The sequence below is a fragment of the Microcaecilia unicolor genome, chromosome 2 (assembly GCF_901765095.1).
Source record: "Microcaecilia unicolor chromosome 2, aMicUni1.1, whole genome shotgun sequence".
Taxonomy (NCBI): domain Eukaryota; kingdom Metazoa; phylum Chordata; class Amphibia; order Gymnophiona; family Siphonopidae; genus Microcaecilia; species Microcaecilia unicolor.
In genome coordinates, this window is record NC_044032.1 from 546,318,352 (window position 1) to 546,341,203 (window position 22,852).

At 38.0% G+C, this 22,852-nt stretch overlaps 1 protein-coding gene across 2 annotated transcripts in view; it reads right to left on the reverse strand.

The window, feature by feature from the left end:
* LOC115462635 (BTB/POZ domain-containing protein KCTD8-like) overlaps positions 1-22,852 on the reverse strand; it is a 417,331-nt gene that overhangs the window by 268,308 nt on the left and 126,171 nt on the right. The window lies entirely within an intron of this gene.

The window sequence follows — 22,852 nt, forward strand, 5'->3', positions numbered from 1 at the left end:
GCTTTATATGTTTCTGGTGACACTAATTTGGAGTACTGCACAGAGTTCTGGAAACCACACTGAAGAAAGAATAATAACTAGATACAGTTGGTCCAGAAGGCAGCTCCTTCCATGATCACTGTCCTTCATCAGAAATGAGAACAGACTTGTGGGGAAGGAAAGATATAACAGAGACATATGCCTCCAAGTATAAGGGGCCCTTTTACTAAAGGGTTGCCGTGCAGCAACCTGGAACTACCATCAGCCCAACGTGGGTAAAAGTAGAAGTTCCACCCCCATCGCATGCCATTTCAGGCGCTATAGAAATCAGACTTGATTTTCTAGCACAGGAGTCATCCGGTGGTAATCGGGCAGTATCACGTGCTGCCCGGTTACCGCTGAGTTAGCATAGGAACCCTTATCACAACCTCAATGGGTGGTGGTAAGTGTTCCCCCAAAAAATGACCGAGCAGCAAGTATGACTTACTGCATGGCCATTTCTTTTTTTTGGCCTTTTTACCCGCTGTGGTAAAAGGGGCCCTGGTGCGCAGCAAAAACAGCTGCTGCTGCTAGCTCAGGGCCCTTTTACCACAGCTTAGTAAAAGGACCCCTAAATACACAGAAGGCAGGCCTTCTTCAATGGAACGAGACTGAGGAGTAATTCAGTAGTAATTCATGGAAAGATTTTATTACAGAAAAGTGGAAAATGCATGGAACAGACTCCCAATGGAGTCAGTAGAGACAAGAACAATATCAGAATTCACAAAAAACATAGTAGGGGAAATCAGACCTAATTAGAGCATGCAAATGTAGCCTATAGGTTATTATCAGGCTCATTTTCGAAAGAGATGGACGTCCATCTTCCAACATAAATTGTCCATCTCTCAGAGACGTCCAAATCGGTATAATCAAAACCCGATTTTGGACGTCTCTAACTAAAATCCGTCGCAAGGACGTCAAAATTTCAAGGGGGTGTATCAGAGGCGTGGTGAAGGCGGGACTTGGTTATTCCTAAGACTTGGATGTCTTTGACCCATAATCGAAAAAGCAGAGACGTCCATGACTACAACTTGGACATTTTCACCTGAACCTGTTTTTATTACGAATAAGGCACAAAAAGGTGCCTAGAATGACCAGATGACCACTGGAGGGAATTGGGGATGACCTCCCGTTACTCCCCCAGTGGTCACTAACCCCCTCCCACCCTCAAAAAACATTATTAAAAATATTTCTTGCCAGCCTCTATGCCAGCCTCAGATGTCATACTCATGTCTATGACAGGACATGCAGGTCACTGGAGCAGTTTTAGTGGATGCAGTGTACTTCAGACAGGTGGACCCAGGCCCATACCCCCCTTACCTGTTACATTTGTGGAGGAAACAGCGAGCCCTCCAAAATCCACCACAAACCCTCTGTACCCACATCTGTGCCCCTTTCACCTGTAAAGGCAATGGTAGTGGTGTACAGTTGGGGGTAGTGGGTTTTGGGGGGGGTGGGTTGGGGGGCTCAGCACAGAAGGTAAGGGAGCTATGTAACTTGGAGCATTTTATGAAGTCCACTGCAGTGCCCCCTAGGGTGCCCAATTGCTGTCCTGGCATGTCAGGGGAACCAGTGCTCTAGAAATGCTGGCTCCTCCCACATCCAAGTGGCTTGCATTTGGAAGTTTTTGACTTGGACGTCTTTGGTTTTGAAAATTGCAAAAACTCAAAGACGTCCAAATCTAAGGACGACCTTGATATTTTCAAAACGAAAGATGGAAGTCCATCTTTTTTTGAAAATATGTATTTCCCCGCCTCCGGATTTGAACGTTTTACAAAGACATCCAAATCACAACTAGACATTTCTTTCGAAAATGCCCCTCTATGTATCCCATGTGCTCTAACTGCAATATTTTTTGTTATATTTCAAGATAAAATATTTTGTACAATATGATAGTAGTATTCCCTGCAAGTTAGCATGATGTTCACATGGGCTACCCTTAAGAGGGGTTATTTTACCACAAGTCATGCTATTCTAGCACAGAATCGCATTATTTTTAAGTCACCTATGTTGATTATTTCTCCTTTACATGATAACTATATATAAAAATTATTGTTAAAGTCAACAAAAATATATGAACACACTTGTTCTCTGAAGTTTGGAACTTTAATTCCGTGCTCATCCTTATTCATTTCAAAGCTCTTCCATTATTCCACTTTACAAAATGATAAACTAGGTTTGCTTATCAATTTTCTGCTGCAGAACTGCACGAGAACAATAGCTTAAAATCACTGTGTCGAAACGTCAAGACAAATTAAATATCAAAGCTGAAAATAAAAATGCCTTCACACCACTGAAAGGAATAAATAATCAAATTACTAAAAATAGTAAGAGGTTTAACACTGTTGCTGAATTCAAGCAGTACAGAAAAATAAACAATTTCTTTTTATAATATTACATTTGTATCATCACTTTAATGTTAATATTAAGAGGGAGGGGGAGTTATCAATGGACTACCATTAAGGCAGGTTAGTTAATCCAGGTTATTAGTAAATAAGATTCACCGCACACACGTGACCTATGTTAAAAAAGCAAGTTAGTGGTAAAAAAAATACCTCCCTTAACAGAAGCCCACGTTGATAACTTTCCCCCTGAATGTCCATATATGGAGCAATTCTGAAACATACATGCTCACAGTTACACACCTGGTTTTTTAAACAGGCATTTGAGGGGCCAGACTGACTAGCTGCTTTGAGTCCACAGCAGGGAGTCCTTTCTATACTCTCCCTTTTTCTTTTCTTTCTTGCTATCTTACAGTGTATCTGTTTTTCTTTCCTATATAATATAGGAGTTCATTTCTTTTTCTTTTTAAAATAAGATTTTTAGCCTATACACTGTTCAGCACTGCACTGTCAGCTATGCAAGTCATTACAATAATGACATATACACATTTATACGGTGTCTTGAAAAAAAAGGGTCCCTTTACATAGTTGCAAAATACTTTGCAATTGTTTAAACATTTACCCCCCCTGGTTACCACTCCACACTGGTGTCTGCCGCTCAGCAATGCCAACACAGCCCATTCAAAGTGAATGGGCTGTGTCGGCATTAGCACACGGCAGCCGCCAGCGCAGCTTAGTAAACAGAGGGATTAGTATGACCTTTGAAAATACATTGGTCCAACCTTTATTAGGAAGTTCCTTTAGCAAATGCTTTGTGCTGTATGCATTATTTTATCACAAACAATTTATTGCAACTTTATCTTCTTCACTAAACACCATTTTACTAAAACAGATCTTAATAGTCACTTCCTGAAGAACATCATTTTGAAAACAGGGATCATCCAGTTTTTTATAGCATCTTGCAATTACACCTGTCAATAACAGTAATAATTTTTTTAATAATAGTACATTTGTTTGGGGGTTATTCGGAAAAATATTAGGGGGTCCTGTTTTTTTCCAGATACCATATATATGCATACAAAAACACATATGTGCCAAAAATCCACCTAAGTGGTACTGTATAAATGGGCATCTAAATGGCAGATGACATTTAATGTGAGCAAGTGCAAAGTGATGCATTTGTGAAAGAGGAACCCGAATTATAGCTATGTAATGCAAGGTTCCACATTAGGAGTCACCGACCAAGAAAGGGATCTAGGTGTAACTGTTGATGATACATTGAAACCTTCTGCTCAGTGTGCTGCGGTGGCTAAGAAAGCAAATAGGTATTATTAGGAAAGGAATGGAAAACAAAAAAATGGGGACATTATAATGCCTTTGTATCGGTCCATGGTGCGACTGCACCTCGAATACTGTGTTCAATTCTGGCCACCTCATCTCAAAAAAGATAGAGTAGAATTAGAAAAGGTGCAGAGATGGGCAACAAAAATGATAAAGGGGATGGGAAGACTTCCCTATGAGGAAAGGCTAAAGTGGCTAGCAGGCTCATTTTCGAAAGAGAAGGACGTCCATCTATCGACATAAATCGGAACATTGGCGTCCATCTCCCAGAAACGTCCAAATCGGTATAATCGAAACCCGATTTTGGATGTCTCCAACTGCAGTCCGTCGCAAGGACATCCAAATTTCAAGGGAGCATGTTGGAGGCGTAGTGAAGGTGGGACTTGGGCGTGCCTAACACTTGGACGTCTTTGACCCATAATCGAAAAAAAGCAAGGATGTCCATGACGAACACTTGGATGTTTTCACTCGGACGTGTTTTTTTTTACAAATAAGGCACAAAAAGGTGCCCAAAATGACCAGATGACCACCAGAGGGAATTGGGGATAATCTCTCGTTACTCCCCCAGTGGTCACTAAGCCCCTCCCACCCTGAAAAAACATCATTCAAAATATTTTGTGCCAGCCTCAGGTGTCATACTCAGGTCCATGACAGCGCATGCAGGTCCCAGGAGCAGTTATAGTGGGTACTGCAGTGCACTTCAGACAGACGGAACCAGGCCCATACCCCTCCCTGCCTGTTACATTTGTGGAGGAAACAGCGAGCTCTCCAAAATCCACCACAAACGCACTGTACCCAAATACAGGTGCCCACCTTTACCCGTAAAGGCTACAGCAGTGGTGTACACTTGTGGGTTGTGGGTTTGGGGGGGGGGGGTTGGGGGCTCAGCACATAAGGTAAGGGAGCTATGTTCCTGGGAGTATTTTATGAAGTCCACTGCAGTGCCCCCTAGGGTGCCTGGTTGGTGTCCCCCCGTGAACTTTGGTTGTCCCCGCGACGGACTGCAGTTGAGGGCGCCCAAAATCGGCTTTCGATTATGCCGATTTGGGCAATCCTGAGAGAAGGACGCCCATCTCCCGATTTGTGTCGAAAGATGGGCGCCCTTCTCTTTCGAAAATGTCCCTGCAGGGAGCACCTGCGGAAATATATTTTGAATATTTTCCCTAGCGCCAGAAATGCCACACACTGGGGTGGAACTACAACCTGCGCCTGCGTTTGGCCAGCAGTACCTCCAGATTGGCACGTTGGCCCCTAAAATAGATAAGAATATGTGGAGGTGTTCTCAGGCTTGTGTTAAGGATGGAGGAGTAAAATGTTTAAAGACCACTGTATAAAGATTTTCTGCGTGTAAAGGATGTGCTACACACAGAAGAAAGCTTTTATAAAATCACCTTACATTATATACCATGCAGGAGTATGTGTGATGACCAAACAGCACGTACTTATAAGGGCATCATAGGTAGGCATTCCCAGGGGCCTGATTTGGGCAGATCATGCACACATTTACATCTTCTCCAAAGCAGACGTGAGTCACCTATGCCTTTATTGAATAGAAGGAAACTGCTCTTTGAAAATCAGCTACAAAGGAAACCCACAGGGAAATGTGCATGTATCTTGCAACACTACAAGCTACTCTAAATTGTCCATCCAAGATTTAAAAAGAAAACATTATTCAGTTTAGAAGGTTTCTTCATTTAGAATTGTCTGCTACAAAACAGAGACACATTATCAGTGTCTTTATTACACAAGACACTGCTAGATATAAAAAATGATGTGTATCAAATTTACAAGCAGAATCTTATTCACAAATTCCCTACTCTATATTTTCTATGTTGAACTACAGAAAATATTTTACTTTTATTTTCTAACAAATCCACAATGCAATACTATAAATGCCAGAAGCTAGTCATATATAAGTGAAGAACTGTCCTGCAAAAGATGTCTCTGTTCTAATGCCAGGGTGATTCCATTCAGCCCAATAACTATGGCAGCGGTAGAGTCTTCTGGTGCAGAGCTCCACCTCTGTTTTTAAGCGTGCCTAATATGATGCCCTATTGTCACTGCCTTGATCGTAGTCCCCCTATGATCTTTATTCATGATATGTGTGTTACAAATCTAATGTTCATGGCATCTCAATTTCTCAGTTTCAGTTTATTCATAATGATGCTTGTGTCAGTGTTGACTCTTTTGATTCAGTGCCTGTGATTCACAGGTTCTCTTTCTCCTTAGCTATCTGCCATTTAATACTGAATACCTTTCGTCTAGCTCACTTTTGTTTCTGTATGTTCATGTTCTGTCCTTCCTGCTCTCTCTGGACTGGATCAGGATGATCCAGTAATGAATGGTCAGAGTATTTCAGTTCTTCCTCTGCCTTTGATTCTGGCTGGCTCAGCACAAGCATTGCCATTCTTTTACATAAACCCTCCACCAATACTCAGCGCCATTTAACCAGTCAGAACAGCCTCTCACCGGTTACAAGGTGCTTAACTAGCTATCTGCCAATATTCAGTAGGGGATATGTGGCTATCCCTCAATGAATATCCCTGGTTAGCAGCTAACGGATAGCCAGTTATATCACGCAATATAACTGGCTATCCACTGATTTTTAAAGTGGGTTTAGCGGCTATATTAAGCCACATTGAGCCTGCAAAAAGGTGGGATAATGTGGGGTATAAATGAGATAAATAAATAAATAAATATTTGGCCGCATCAAACCCTGGAATATCTTTGGCCAGTTTGAGGATAACCAGCTAAGTCTGAATATTGACTTAGTTGGTTATCTTCAAACCTGCCAAAAATAACCTGGATATTCAATGCTAGTCACCGGAACGCAGAACACAGGAATTAGCTGGTTTAATGCCCGTGGTCTGAATATCTGTTCTTCTATTTTTTTCTGAACTCCAGTTTCTCATTAAGGGGTCCTTTTACTAAGCGGCAGTAAGCATAATGCGGGCTTACCGCTCGTTATAACGGAAGTACCGCCAGGCTACCGCAGCAGCCTGAAAGTACTTCCTACCCCTACCGCACCATCATTTCCGGCGCTACAAAAATTTATTTATTTTTGTAGCACCGAACTGTACCCAGCGGTAATCGGGCAGTGCCGCGTGCTGCCCAGTTACCGCTGGGTTGCCATGTGGGAGCCCTTACCGCCACCTCAATGGTTGGCGGTAAGGGCTGCCCTGCAAAATGGCCGTGCAGCAAGTGCTTTACTTGCCACCCTGCCATTTCCTGCAGGAAAATGAGACCTTCCCTTTTACCTGCTGCGGTAAAAGGGAGCCTCGGCACGCATGTAAAACATGCGCCAATTCCAGCGCTGGCCCCCTTTTGCCGCAGCTTGGTAAAAGGGGCCCTAAGTAATTATTTTATTTATTTATTTAAAACAATTTACATCCCACTTGATCTAAAATTCTCAGTGGGTTACAAATAAAACATACATAATAAAATATTAAAATATACAAAAACAATATGATGCAACATAAATACATTCAAGCAATGTTATTCCTTCATAGCTGTGAAACTCGATCAAGAGACTCCATTGACAAAGTTATTCAATATAGTTATGTGCTATGAGCCTGCTAAAACAAAATTGTTTTTAGTTCTTTCTTAAAGATCTCCACATTTTGCACTGCTCATAGTTTTAAGGGTAGTGAATTTCAAAGTCTTGGACCTACAATATAGAAATGGAGGATCTATATTCTTCCAATCTTACAGCATGGAAGGATGGAACCTCCATTATGGCCACTGCAGTTGATAAATACGTAACCAAGCAGAGAGAATGACAGAAACATTATTGCTTAGTACTTTAAAAACCAGTAATAGTATCTTGAATTTGATTCTGAATTCTATTTGAAGCGAGTGTAGTCTCATCAGAACTGGGGAAATGTGAGCAACAGAACTGAGGAAATGTGAGCAACTGGTTAAAACTTGTGCATTGGCATTCTGTGCCAACTGTAATGCTTCCAAAAAGCATTTTGGCAATCCCATTAACAAACTATCACAATAGTCGAAGTGGGGGATAATTATGCTTTGAACTACCAGTCAGAAATTTGAAATGTTTAAAAAAACATCCCTCAATCATCTGATTAATCTTAGTTTGCAGAAAGCAAAACCAATAATTTTTGTGCCAGGAATTTCATTGAAAGGGCAGAATCTAAAAGTACTCCCAAATTTTGAATTTTACCAACATTTGGGATAGAAACATCATCAATTACAAAAGTGGATGGGATATCAATAGAAGGATATCCTGATAACAGCAAAATCTGAGTTTTGGACATGTTTAACTTCAGATGCTCTGTTTTCATCCACTAAGTAATAGATTGCAAACATAGATGAAAAAAAAAAGTAAGGTTTCTTTTACTTACTTATCAGTACTTAGTAGGACCTGAATATTATCAGCATAAAGTATGACTTGCAAGTTAAGACAGCAGAGTAACTTGCATAAAGGTAGCAAAAAATACTGAATAGGATGGCTGATAAGGAGGATCCTTGTGGGACACCATTTGAACATGCCAGAAATGATGAAACCAAACAATCTGGAGTGGAGGAGCGGCCAAGTGGTTAGTGCAACAGGCTATAGACCATTTGTTACATTTAATACTAATAAAGATGATATGTTAATTATATATATATATATATATATATATATATATATATATATATATATATATATATATATATATATATATTCCCACTACTGCCTTACAGCCAGCAATGGATTCAGATCCTGGGAAACCAGGTTCAATTCTCTCTGCAGCTTGACATGACCGTGGGTAAGTCACTTAGCCCTCCATAGCTCCAGGTGCAATGTATAAGTTAGATTGTAAGCCCATTAGGAACAGTGCAAAGTATCTATAATGGAAACTGTAAACTGCATAGTTGTCTCAGGGATCACTTGAGTTATATAAAGTGCTGAAAATAAAAGTACTGAAGTACTCAAAACAATAGACTGTAGATGAACAATCAAAATTTTATGATCTACATGTTAAAAGCAGCTGAAATGTCTACAGTGGTTAAGGAAAAACACTTCCCTTTATCAAATTCTGATCTAACAATACCTGAGATATAAATTAATAATGTTTCTTTTTTAAGTCCAAATCTTTTTATCGAATAGTGTACTCAAAGTTTCAAATGTTCTTAGAGGATGAAAGAGATAATATATGCACAATCTTTACAAAACTCTCTTGTATGATAGCTCACACAACTTAAAATATCTATATATTCACTGAAGTACAAAACCTTCATGGGGGAAAAAGCCTCAGAACCCTTCCTCCACTTACAAACATCGCTGCCTGGATGTCCAACCGGCATCTGAAACTGAACATGGCAAAGACTGAGCTCCTTGTCTTTCCACCAAAACCCTCCTCTCCTCTTCCCCCACTTTCCGTCTCTGTTGACAACGCCCTCATCCTCCCCGTCTCTTCAGCCCGCAATCTCGGAGTCATTTTCGACTCCTCCCTCTCCTTCTCTGCCCATATCCAACAGACAGCTAAGACCTGTCGCTTCTTCCTCTATAATATCAGCAAAATTCGCCAATTCCTCTCTGAACAGACCACCCGAACCTTCGTCCACTCGCTCGTTACCTCTCATCTTGACTATTGCAACCTTCTCCTCGCTGGTCTCCCGCTTAGCCACCTATCCCCCCTTCAATCCGTCCAAAATTCCGCCGCACGTCTTATCTACCGCGTGAACCGATACTCTCATATCACCCCTCTCCTCAAGTCGCTTCACTGGCTCCCGATCCGCTACCGTATACAGTTCAAGCTTCTCCTATTGACCTTCAAGTGCACTCAATCTGCAGCCCCCCATTACCTCTCTACCCTCCTCTCCCCCTATGTTCCCACCCGTAACCTCCGCTCTCAGGACAAATCACTCCTATCTGTACCCTTCTCCACCACCGCTAACTCCAGACTCCGCCCCTTCTGCCTCGCATCACCTTATGCCTGGAACAGCCTTCCCGAGCCCATACGCCATGCGCCCTCCCTGCCCATTTTCAAGTCCTTACTCAAAGCCCATCTCTTCTCCCTTGCCTTTGGCACCTAACCACCTCCCCATTCATGTTACCTACACTGACTGCATAGTTTGTTACCTTTAGATTGCTACCTACACTGACTACATAGTTTGTTACCTTTAGATTGTAAGCTCTCTTGAGCAGGGACTGTCCTTCCCCATGTTTAAACTTGTACAGCGCTGCGTAACCCTGGCAGCGCTATAGAAATGCTAAGTAGTAGTGGTAGTAGTAGTAGAAAAAGCCTGAGAACCCTTCCTCCACTTCCAAACAACGGAAGAAACTATGGTAGGATTAACAGGGTAAAGTTACTTCATAGGCATAAAAAAACTCCAGAGTAAGAATTTGTTAAAGCTTCAGTGCAAATAATTAAACTTTCAAGGATCCAATATACTACACGTGACGCAATAAAATCTTCACAAATGCAATCATGTGATTCTCTTATTCCTCTTGCACTATTGAACAGTATAAACAACCAAGCATAGGAACATCAAAGAACAATAGTCACAATTTGCACAGTTCAAGGCTTATATATCAGTGCAATAATACAGACTATAGGATGTGGGACCAATATCCGGAATGCACCATATAGAATGGTGAATAAACTAGTAAAAAAATAAAAAACCTCAAAGGAGAGGAGGGAGAGCAGAGACAAGAAAGGAAACAGGAGGGGATACTATTCCATGCCTCGAAAGAGAGTATCCAAGGAGGACCACATTTTAACAGTAGCTGAAGATCGTTAATGTCTCTCGGCTGCAGCACATTCATATTTGGCATATAATACATTTTGACATGCATAATAAGGCATAATAAGCAGAGGTTGCAAAGAGGAGCTCAGTCTGTCAGAAAACATAGCAGCCTTCCACAGCAAAATAGTATAGAACATCGAATCCTGTATCTGGAGAGTCAGAGATAAGTGGAAGGGCATTTTCAATATGATGTCTAAATCTGATTTTGGACATTTTATGTAGGAACAAAAGAATAGCCATACTGGGTCAGACCAATTGTCCACCTATCCCAGTATCCGGTTTCCAACAGTGGCCAATCGAGGTCACAAGTACCTGGCAGAAACCAAAATAGTGGCAACATTCCATGCTACCAATCCCAGGGCAAGCAGTTTCCCCATGTCTGTCTCAATAACAAACTATGGACATTTCTTCCAGGAACTTGTCCAGACCTTTTTAAAACCCAGATACGCTAATCACTGTTACTACATCCTCTGGCCAAGACTTCCAGAGCTTAACTATTCATTGAGTGAAAAAATATTTCCTCCTGTTTGTTTTAAGGTGTTTCCATATGGCGCTGCACATGGTTTCATTTTGTTTTTCGTTTTGCTGCTGCGAGCACAAGGGTCGGAGAGGGAGGAGCGGAAAGCGAGCGAGACAGGGCGGCTCATGGTTCCTCCAGGCTGCCGCAGTAGCGACCTGGGAGGAAGTCATGTCTGGGCACCTGTGCCCTCACCCTGGGCCCTGCCTAGGTAAGGGCAGTAGGGAATTCATTTTATTTTGCCATGGTGGAGGGAAAAAGGGAGAGAAGTGAGCAAGAATCAGGGCACAGAAGCTCGCCTTCAGGCAGCTACTGACTCAAGAGGTTTTAATTAGTCAGGAGCAGGGCAGAAAGAAAGAGGGAGAAGAAGAGAGATGGGACTATGCTGCATGATGGGGAGGGGAGTGAGAAAGAAACAGGGCAGGGAAGCTCAGCTCCAGGCATCTGCATACTCAAGAGGTTTTAATTAGTCACCAGGAGGGAATGGGGCAGAAAGAGAGAGGAAGAGAAATGGGACAATAGTGGGGTGAGGGAAAGAGAGATGGGACTATGCTGTCTGATGAGGGAAGGCAAAAAGAGACAACAGCATTGGAGAGAGAAGGGCCATGCTGAATGAAGGAAGGGATGGGGGATCACAGACAGAAGGGCCATGGTGGGGGACAAGAGAAGCAGAGGGGTGGTGTTGGATGGTGAGGGAACAAGATGGAGAGGCAGAGGAGATCCTGGATTCCCAGGGCAAGGCAAGCTGGGAGAAAGGGAGTGTGAAAGGACAGTCTAGATGGCTGTAGCAGGGAATGGGGAGTGAGAGAGAGAAGATTCTGGATGGAACAGGTGAGACACTTCATGGAAGGGGGGAAAGGAATGACAATGGAAGAAGAAAGAGAGGGGGGCAAACAGTGAATGGAAAAGGGAGACAATGGAAGGGGAGATGCTGGATAGGAGGAGGAAAGGAGAGGTACTGAATGGAAGCAGAGGGAGGGGAGACAATGGAAGAGGGAGATAGAGAGGGGAGATGCTGGATGGAATAGGGGAAGAGAGAGGGGAAGCAAGGAGACATGGAATGGAATATGGAGAAAGAAGACGGTAGGAGGAGAGGACAGAGCTAGTGAAATTCTGGAGATTATGAGGAAGGAGAATGGGAGAGCCGGGTTGAGGGAAAGAGATGGAAACCTTTAGGTAGATGCAGTAAAAAGAGGGACATTGAAGACTGGCTAGTAATAATGAAACCTGGACAGAGAGGCAGAAAAATAAATGGAAGAAACTGAAAAGAGAAGATCAATGCTGGATATAATTATGGAAGTGAAAAAGACAGAAGGAGAGAGGGAGATGACAAACGGAAAAGGAAACCCTGGCAAGAGAGTTAAGAGAAGAGAGAGGAAAGCAGAAACCAGACACTGAAATCAACACGTTTAAAAAATTACATGACCAGACCACACAGGTAGAAAAAAATAATTTTAATTTTTAATTTAGGATAAAGTAGTGTCATAGCAATGTATCCTACTCTAAAGGTTAATATATAAAAATAAAACAAATATGTAGACAGCAATTATACTGAACCCTTAAGCTTGGCACACAGTGTGACACCACAGAAAGAGAAATCTATGGAACTTTGTAAGTCTAAGTGCTTTGAAAATGAGCTCCTAGGTGTTCTGTTTGTATTGAATGTCTGAGAGCAGCACAAAAGAGAGTCCAAAAGTCTCCCGCAATACGACAAAGTGAAACAAAGAAGAGCGGAAGCTGTCCAGAAAGACCAGACTGAATCCACAAATATAAAAGCCAAAATAGTTTATTGTGACCCAACACGGTCCATGTTTCGGCCAAGGGCCTTCCTCAGGGGTCCAAAATAGGGATACAACATATATAATATAATAATGACATAATAATACAATAAAAACAATTGAAAATCAATTTATGTATAATAAAATTAACATTGGAACAACGTTTAATTTTAAGAAAAGTGTATGTATATATATATAATCGCAGGTAAGTTTTACCAATGAATTGTGTTGGATAAAATTTAATAAAATTTATTACACTTATTTATATTTTGAATAGTGTTTAGGTAAGAATATGTGTAGTAATATTTATACAAAATATATCGTATATTCATAATATGTGATATGCATGCAGGGAAAATGCAAAGTTGTAATCATATATGCTACATTAAATAATAAGGCATATTAGAAACATAAGAAAGTGAAAAAGGATATATATGGTGTATGTAATTAAATACATGTAGAGATACAGACATAGAGGTAAGTATATATAAAAAGTATATATAAAAAAAGAGATGAAGAAAGATGATAGTGGCTGGCTACGCAGACCATGTGTTTTAATTCATAAATTTAAATGAATATAAATAAATAATCATACCTTCAAACTGGCTTATACTGATGTTCATCCAAAAGTAGCTCACAAAAAGTGAGGAAATCTTCAAACTGGCTTACACTAATATTCATCCGAGAGAAACTCACAAAAAGAGTGAGGAAATCTGGGTAAAAATGTGAATAAATTAAATAGTAATAATCAAATTTAAAATGTAATTATTTTAAAAAATATCCAAGGTGTTTTTAAATACAAAAATTTGAATATAAAATTTAAAATGTAAATAGTTTGTAGATTGAAAAGTGTACTCGGAAATGATAGTCGAAATAAGCGCTAGTACTGCTGACATTGGTGTTATTTGGATAACGGTTAATGAGACCATATTTAAAAAGTTCCGTTTTTCTAACGATATCCACTGTAGGTTTAGCTTTAATGTACAACAGTGATTTAGATAGTTGATGAGAAGAGCTTAAACTTCAAACAACATTTTTTAATTGAGCTCAGACAGTGTATTTAAAAACCAAACCTATAAAGGTGCTGATATAGGAATATGTACATAGACTTACTCATGTATTAAAAGCATGGACAAAACACAAGCTATTGGAAAGATGTCTTAAAGAGATTACCGCTGATGCAATCAAAGCGAGTGAGTCAGTACTGTTTGTATAGGCGTTGAAAGACAGCGATGGTAAGTCAGCTGTTATTTATAATGAAGAGGCTGACGTCGTAGGTGATGTAAACTGTACATAAGGGTCTATAATGGCTTAGATTCACGATATTTGAAAGAAAATACGATGACGCATGGATGACGTGTATAAAATAATAGAAATTGAAGGGTCCGGTGTCTTAAAATGTCATTGTGATAAAATTAACATAATTATAACCAATTATTGAGCAGGTCTATAGAATATTATATTTAGGGATATGCATATAGTTAATTGTATGAGGTATTTAAAAAAACGAGCAGTGGAAATATGCGGGTGTATATCTAAACTAAAAATCAAAAAAGGGCTAGTTATGACCGTTAAAGACGAACGATCAACAATACTATCTATTGACGTATCCTATAGTGATATTGTAGAAACAAACAAGTTGAAAATGTTAACGAGTGCTAAGTATATAGGAATATGGATTTAAATTTAATCTACATGGACTTGCTCATACAACAGTAGCAGATACTGAAAGGACAAAACACAAACTGTCAGAAAGATGTCTTAAAGAAATTAAAAACTTACCGCTAATGCAATCAAAGCGAGTGAGTCAGTGCTCTTTGTATAGACGTTGAAAAACAGCGATGGTAAGTCAGCTGTTATTTATAATGTAGAGGCTTACGTCGCGGATGATGTGAGCTGCACATAAGGGCCTATGAATGGCTAAGCTTCACAATATTTGAAAGAAAATACGATGACGCTTGAAACGTCTCAGTCAATTAGTAACGTGTGTAGAATGATAGAAATTGAAGGGTGAAATTTGCCATAATTATAACCAATTGTTGGGCAAGTCTATGAAATATATATAGTCAAATGTATGAAGTTTTCAAGAACGCGAACAGTGGAAATATGCGAGTATATATCTAAACTAAAGATCAGGAATAAGGATACAAACATTTAGGACTAGTTATGACCGTTAGAAATGAACGATCGTCTATTCTATCTGCATGTACTATAGTAATATTATAGAATCAAACAAGTTAAAAAAGTTAACGGATGCTAATTGTGAATTAATTAGATATATATATGAATTGGAAAAATCGCACATCAAATTATTTTAAGCAAAAACAAATCATAAATAATTATATAAATGTAAAAGTATATATATATATATATATTTTTTAAAAGACAATTTGTAAGGAGTATAATAAGAAAGAGTAATTAATGAGAGAAAATAAATGATGTCTGCCATATTACACTATAAACCAGCCATGGGTAATTATTTTAAAAGGTTATAAGAATGAACGAATGAAAACCTGAGCATTCTATTATATATATACATATATTGTTATATCTATATGTATATATTTATATTTAGAAAAATTAAATAAGGAAGATGAGACCAAATAAAAAAATAATAGATTGAAGGAGAATTTTAGCGATACTGTGGGAAGTTGGCCAAGGTTATTATGTAGATGTGTATTATGAGATTGTGTTATAAAGTTAAAATTTTATTATGAAATCAAAATTTGGACCAATTAGAGAAAAGTTTGAAGAATAAAAATTAAAAGTAAAAACCAATTATATTAAGGATGAATTGAATCTAAGCCAGGTTCAAGGGATACATCTACATTCAATAAAATATGAGCTAATGCTATTATATGAATATATGTTAAAAAAATGTGTTATAAAAAATGTATAAGTTCTAATTCTTTATTTAAACCTTTCGGGATTACAGAATCCAATTCATAAATAGCACGTTGTTCTGCTTTAAGAAGTGTGTTATCTAAGTTTCCACCTCTCCAGCCACTTTTGAAGGTCTTGAAAATAAAGAATTTTATATCTTCACATTTATGTTCAGCCTGTATCCAATGGTCAACCAAGGGTGCTGTCTTAATTTGTCTCTTGATACAGCTACGGTGTTCTATAATTCTAGCCTTAATCATCCTACTTGTCTTACCAACATATATTAGACTACATGGGCATAAAATGATATATACTACATTTGCTGTTTGACAATTGCTATTGAAATTGAGTTTATAACGTTTTTTTGTGGTAGGGTGGACAAATTCTTGAAGAGTTAGTGCATGTATACAGACTGAGCATTTGTTGGTAGATCAAATTCCCATTTTCAATTTATCTCAATACCATCTTACAGACTCAGAAAATCATATATTGCAGAAAGGCCTCTCCTTCTCTCCCACATCCAATTATGATGCTCTACAAACGCGCATAGATCTGTTCAAATTACAAAGGAGACTACAAATTAAACATTTCTTCTCCACTAATTCTACTTCCAACATTGATACATCTGTTGTGAAAAGGCAATCTAAATGGGTCCCTCCAGGCCCAGCAGACCCGGTTATTAAAGCCTTTCATGAAGTGGTCCTTAGAGACATCACTTCTCTAGAGAATAGTGGCAGTAGGACTCCATTTCACAACCTAACTAGAGCAGAAAATATAGCCCTACGATCTCTGGCATCCAATCGCAATATAGTCATCAAACCTGCAGATAAGGGTGGAGGTTTGGTTATTATGGATAGGACATCATACATTTCCGAAATTATGCGGCAGTTGAATGACACAGAATTTTACATTCCTCTCCAAGAAAATCCAACTGAATCTTTGAAAAATGATATCATTGAAGTAGTTGAATACGCTGGTAAGATGGGATATTTGACCATCAAAGAGAAACAATTTTTAATAAACGAACATCCTACCATTCCTACGATTTACATTTTACCTAAGATTCACAAGAATTTGGAGAACCCCCCTGGACGCCCTATCATTTCAGGTAATGGCTCCATTCTAGAGCCGTTATCTATTTTCACTGATTTCTTCCTTAGACCATATATTCCACTGATCAAATCTTATGTACGAGATACAGCACACTTTATCAATATACTCGAAGAATACGATGGCGACTTGGAAGGATTAATGTTAGTCACCTTAGACATTGAATCGCTATACACAAATATCCCACAGTTAGAAGCGTTAACTATCATTGAAGAAACCATCAGAGATAGGAAAACCAATAACAGGATCCCTAACCGTCTCATTATGACTTTAGCCACCATAGCCCTTACTAAAAATTATTTTGCTTTCAATGGCAATTTTTATCTACAGATCAAAGGTACAGCTATGGGGGCCAGTATGGCCCCCGATATAGCTAATCTTTATGTCGCCAGATTCGAAAGCTTGTTCCTTGATGACCATCCATATAAGAAGAGATTAAATTATACAAAAGATATATCGACGACATTTTTATCCTGTGGAAGGGCAACATAGAATCACTCAACGAGTTCCATGGTTGGCTTAACAGTTTAGACACCAATTTGAAGTTCAAAATACAATCTAGTACTGAATGCATACCATTCTTAGACGTGTTAGTTAAGAAAGAAAAATATTGGCTGACCACATCACTTTATAGAAAACCTACAGACCGCAATTGCTATCTACATTACACTAGTTACCATAACCGTGCACTGAAAGATAATTTACCTTTTTGCCAGTTCTTGAGACTAAAACGTATATGTGCCAATACAGAAGATTTTTTGGAACAATCAAAAAATCTCACAGAAAGATTTATTCAAAGGGGATACCCTAAAGCATGCGTTAAAAAAGGGTTCAATAGAGCATGCAATAGAACAAGACAAGACCTTTTACAGACTGGCAATAAGACCAAGGGAATTCCAGACATTGTATGTAACCTCCGTTTTTCATCATTTAGCCATCAATTTAAAGACATCATTAAGAAACATTGGCATATCATACAGACACTTCCCTGCTTTAGCAATATCACACCAACATTTGCTCTTTCCAGGAACCCAAATTTGAAGGATCTTTTAGTCCCCTCTGCTCTTCCAACACTCGATAGAATAGCTGAGGATAAGGTAGGTCATCAACCGTGCAACAAATGCTCAGTCTGTATACATGCACTAACTCTTCAAGAATTTGTCCACCCTACCACAAAAAAACGTTATAAACTCAATTTCAATAGCAATTGTCAAACAGCAAATGTAGTATATATCATTTTATGCCCATGTAGTCTAATATATGTTGGTAAGACAAGTAGGATGATTAAGGCTAGAATTATAGAACACCGTAGCTGTATCAAGAGACAAATTAAGACAGCACCCTTGGTTGACCATTGGATACAGGCTGAACATAAATGTGAAGATATAAAATTCTTTATTTTCAAGACCTTCAAAAGTGGCTGGAGAGGTGGAAACTTAGATAACACACTTCTTAAAGCAGAACAACGTGCTATTTATGAATTGGATTCTGTAATCCCGAAAGGTTTAAATAAAGAATTAGAACTTATACATTTTTTATAACACATTTTTTAACATATATTCATATAATAGCATTAGCTCATATTTTATTGAATGTAGATGTATCCCTTGAACCTGGCTTAGATTCAATTCATCCTTAATATAATTGGTTTTTACTTTTAATTTTTATTCTTCAAACTTTTCTCTAATTGGTCCAAATTTTGATTTCATAATAAAATTTTAACTTTATAACACAATCTCATAATACACATCTACATAATAACCTTGGCCAACTTCCCACAGTATCGCTAAAATTCTCCTTCAATCTATTATTTTTTTATTTGGTCTCATCTTCCTTATTTAATTTTTCTAAATATAAATATATACATATAGATATAACAATATTATGTATATATATAATAGAATGCTCAGGTTTTCATTCGTTCATTCTTATAACCTTTTAAAATAATTACCCATGGCTGGTTTATAGTGTAATATGGCAGACATCATTTATTTTCTCTCATTAATTACTCTTTCTTATTATACTCCTTACAAATTGTCTTTTAAAAAATATATATATATATATATACTTTTACATTTATATAATTATTTATGATTTGTTTTTGCTTAAAATAATTTGATGTGCGATTTTTCCAATTCATATATATATCTAATTAATTCACAATTAGCATCCGTTAACTTTTTTAACTTGTTTGATTCTATAATATTACTATAGTACATGCAGATAGAATAGACGATCGTTCATTTCTAACGGTCATAACTAGTCCTAAATGTTTGTATCCTTATTCCTGATCTTTAGTTTAGATATATACTCGCATATTTCCACTGTTCGCGTTCTTGAAAACTTCATACATTTGACTATATATATTTCATAGACTTGCCCAACAATTGGTTATAATTATGGCAAATTTCACCCTTCAATTTCTATCATTCTACACACGTTACTAATTGACTGAGACGTTTCAAGCGTCATCGTATTTTCTTTCAAATATTGTGAAGCTTAGCCATTCATAGGCCCTTATGTGCAGCTCACATCATCCGCGACGTAAGCCTCTACATTATAAATAACAGCTGACTTACCATCGCTGTTTTTCAACGTCTATACAAAGAGCACTGACTCACTCGCTTTGATTGCATTAGCGGTAAGTTTTTAATTTCTTTAAGACATCTTTCTGACAGTTTGTGTTTTGTCCTTTCAGTATCTGCTACTGTTGTATGAGCAAGTCCATGTAGATTAAATTTAAATCCATATTCCTATATACTTAGCACTCGTTAACATTTTCAACTTGTTTGTTTCTACAATATCACTATAGGATACGTCAATAGATAGTATTGTTGATCGTTCGTCTTTAACGGTCATAACTAGCCCTTTTTTGATTTTTAGTTTAGATATACACCCGCATATTTCCACTGCTCGTTTTTTTAAATACCTCATACAATTAACTATATGCATATCCCTAAATATAATATTCTATAGACCTGCTCAATAATTGGTTATAATTATGTTAATTTTATCACAATGACATTTTAAGACACCGGACCCTTCAATTTCTATTATTTTATACACGTCATCCATGCGTCATCGTATTTTCTTTCAAATATCGTGAATCTAAGCCATTATAGACCCTTATGTACAGTTTACATCACCTACGACGTCAGCCTCTTCATTATAAATAACAGCTGACTTACCATCGCTGTCTTTCAACGCCTATACAAACAGTACTGACTCACTCGCTTTGATTGCATCAGCGGTAATCTCTTTAAGACATCTTTCCAATAGCTTGTGTTTTGTCCATGCTTTTAATACATGAGTAAGTCTATGTACATATTCCTATATCAGCACCTTTATAGGTTTGGTTTTTAAATACACTGTCTGAGCTCAATTAAAAAATGTTGTTTGAAGTTTAAGCTCTTCTCATCAACTATCTAAATCACTGTTGTACATTAAAGCTAAACCTACAGTGGATATCGTTAGAAAAACGGAACTTTTTAAATATGGTCTCATTAACCGTTATCCAAATAACACCAATGTCAGCAGTACTAGCGCTTATTTCGACTATCATTTCCGAGTACACTTTTCAATCTACAAACTATTTACATTTTAAATTTTATATTCAAATTTTTGTATTTAAAAACACCTTGGATATTTTTTTAAAATAATTACATTTTAAATTTGATTATTACTATTTAATTTTATTCACATTTTTACCCAGATTTCCTCACTCTTTTTGTGAGTTTCTCTCGGATGAATATTAGTGTAAGCCAGTTTGAAGATTTCCTCACTTTTTGTGAGCTACTTTTGGATGAACATCAGTATAAGCCAGTTTGAAGGTATGATTATTTATTTATATTCATTTAAATTTATGAATTAAAACACATGGTCTGCGTAGCCAGCCACTATCATCTTTCTTCATCTCTTTTTTTATATATACTTTTTATATATACTTACCTCTATGTCTGTATCTCTACATGTATTTAATTACATACACCATATATATCCTTTTTCACTTTCTTATGTTTCTAATATGCCTTATTATTTAATGTAGCATATATGATTACAACTTTGCATTTTCCCTGCATGCATATCACATATTATGAATATACGATATATTTTGTATAAATATTACTACACATATTCTTACCTAAACACTATTCAAAATATAAATAAGTGTAATAAATTTTATTAAATTTTATCCAACACAATTCATTGGTAAAACTTACCTGCGATTATATATATATACATACACTTTTCTTAAAATTAAACGTTGTTCCAATGTTAATTTTATTATACATAAATTGATTTTCAATTGTTTTTATTGTATTATTATGTCATTATTATATTATATATGTTGTATCCCTATTTTAGACCCCTGAGGAAGGCCCTTGGCCGAAACATGGACCGTGTTGGGTCACAATAAACTATTTTGGCTTTTATATTTGTGGATTCAGTCTGGTCTTTCTGGACAGCTTCCGCTCTTCTTTGTTTCACTGTATTGAATGTCTGTGCAGGATCAATCTGTACTAATCTGCTTGTTTAGTTTTCCAATAGGTGTATTGATGTTCTAGTGCCCACCACAATGTTTACAGTGCAGTCTTTCCTTAGGTAGGCCCTTCTTGTGTGACTCTTGAAAATTAGTGCTATTATGGTGTGGTAGAATTGCTCTATAGTTCCTGAATGACATTTGTAGGGTTATTTAAAATATGCCTGATACTGGATTTTGGATTTGAATTTAGATTACGCCTTTCTCAGTAGTAGCTTAAGGCAAGTTACATTCAGGTGCAGTAGGTATTTTCTTTTTGAGGAGGGCTTGCAGTCTACGTGTGTACCTGAGGCAATGAAGTGTTAAGTGACATATCCAAGAAATCAAGGAGTCACAGTTGGATTTGAACACAGGTTGGCAGCCTACTGCTCTAACGATTAGGTACAGTTGATACATATAATACAGTCAACATTTTAGATACTTTTGGATACCAAACTCTTACACCAAAGCTGAAAGTGTCTAAATTTTTAACAGTAATAAAAGTCAAAGCCATTCAAAGAATGAGTATGCTGGTAAATGTCTTAGTTGTGATATATATGTCACTTGGTGAAGCCATAAACTAAAACGACATAGCCACTGTAAGGATAAATGATAGAAGGATCCGTAACATTAGTCCTTGTGACATTGTTTTGATAAGTTAAGTTCCTTGCATACAGCATATATCACAAATGTGAATATGAACCATAATGAACATGTATGAGATGTATATATGCAAATTAATATGCTAATATGTCAGAGCACACCCTTTGCCCTCCCCCCTCAAAATGGAACAGTCAAACTATGCCTATGGCCTCACCTCATATGAGAGGAGTTCCATACCCTTTATATCATTTTGGTCATTCGTCTTTGAACCTTTTCTAATTCCATTATATTTTTTTTGAGATACGGCGACCAGAACTGAATGCAATACTCAAGGTGAGGTTGCACCATGGAGCAATACAGAGGCATTATAGCATTCTTGGTCTTATTTACCATCCCTTTCCTAATAATTCCTAGCATCTTGTTTGCTTTTTTTGGGCTGCTGCTGCATACTGGGTAGAAGATTATACTGCCTGCCATGATTTCAATAACTAAGAAGAATCAAAAACATCAAAGGAAAAAAGAAAATAGACACAATTTCCTGGAATCCTCCACTCTCAACCTGCCCAGGTCCGCACAAAAGAATGGACAAAGGAGTGCTCCTCTGTCATACTCTGTCTACATGACGAGAAGATGCTAAGCTCATCGGCGTGTGGCGCCTCTGGTGTTGCTTCCAAGCCTTTGTGCATGCTGCACTCCCATGTGATGTCACAGGGAGGCAGGGCTAGCAATGGTCCTAGTCCAGGAACAGATGAAGATAGTAGTGGAGGGGAGTTTTCAGCTCTACTGGAGATGTGCGCTGATGAAAAATGCGCAGGATAGGAGCAGGTCAGGCTCAGATGTTACAGTCCCTTTTCCTCTCCTCCAGCATCACTTCCGAGCTTTTGTACGCACTGCACTCCTGTGTGATGTCACAGGGAGGCAAGCCTGGCAATGTTCCCGGTCCAGGAACAGACACAGTTGGTAATGGAGGGGAGCTGTCAACTCGAAT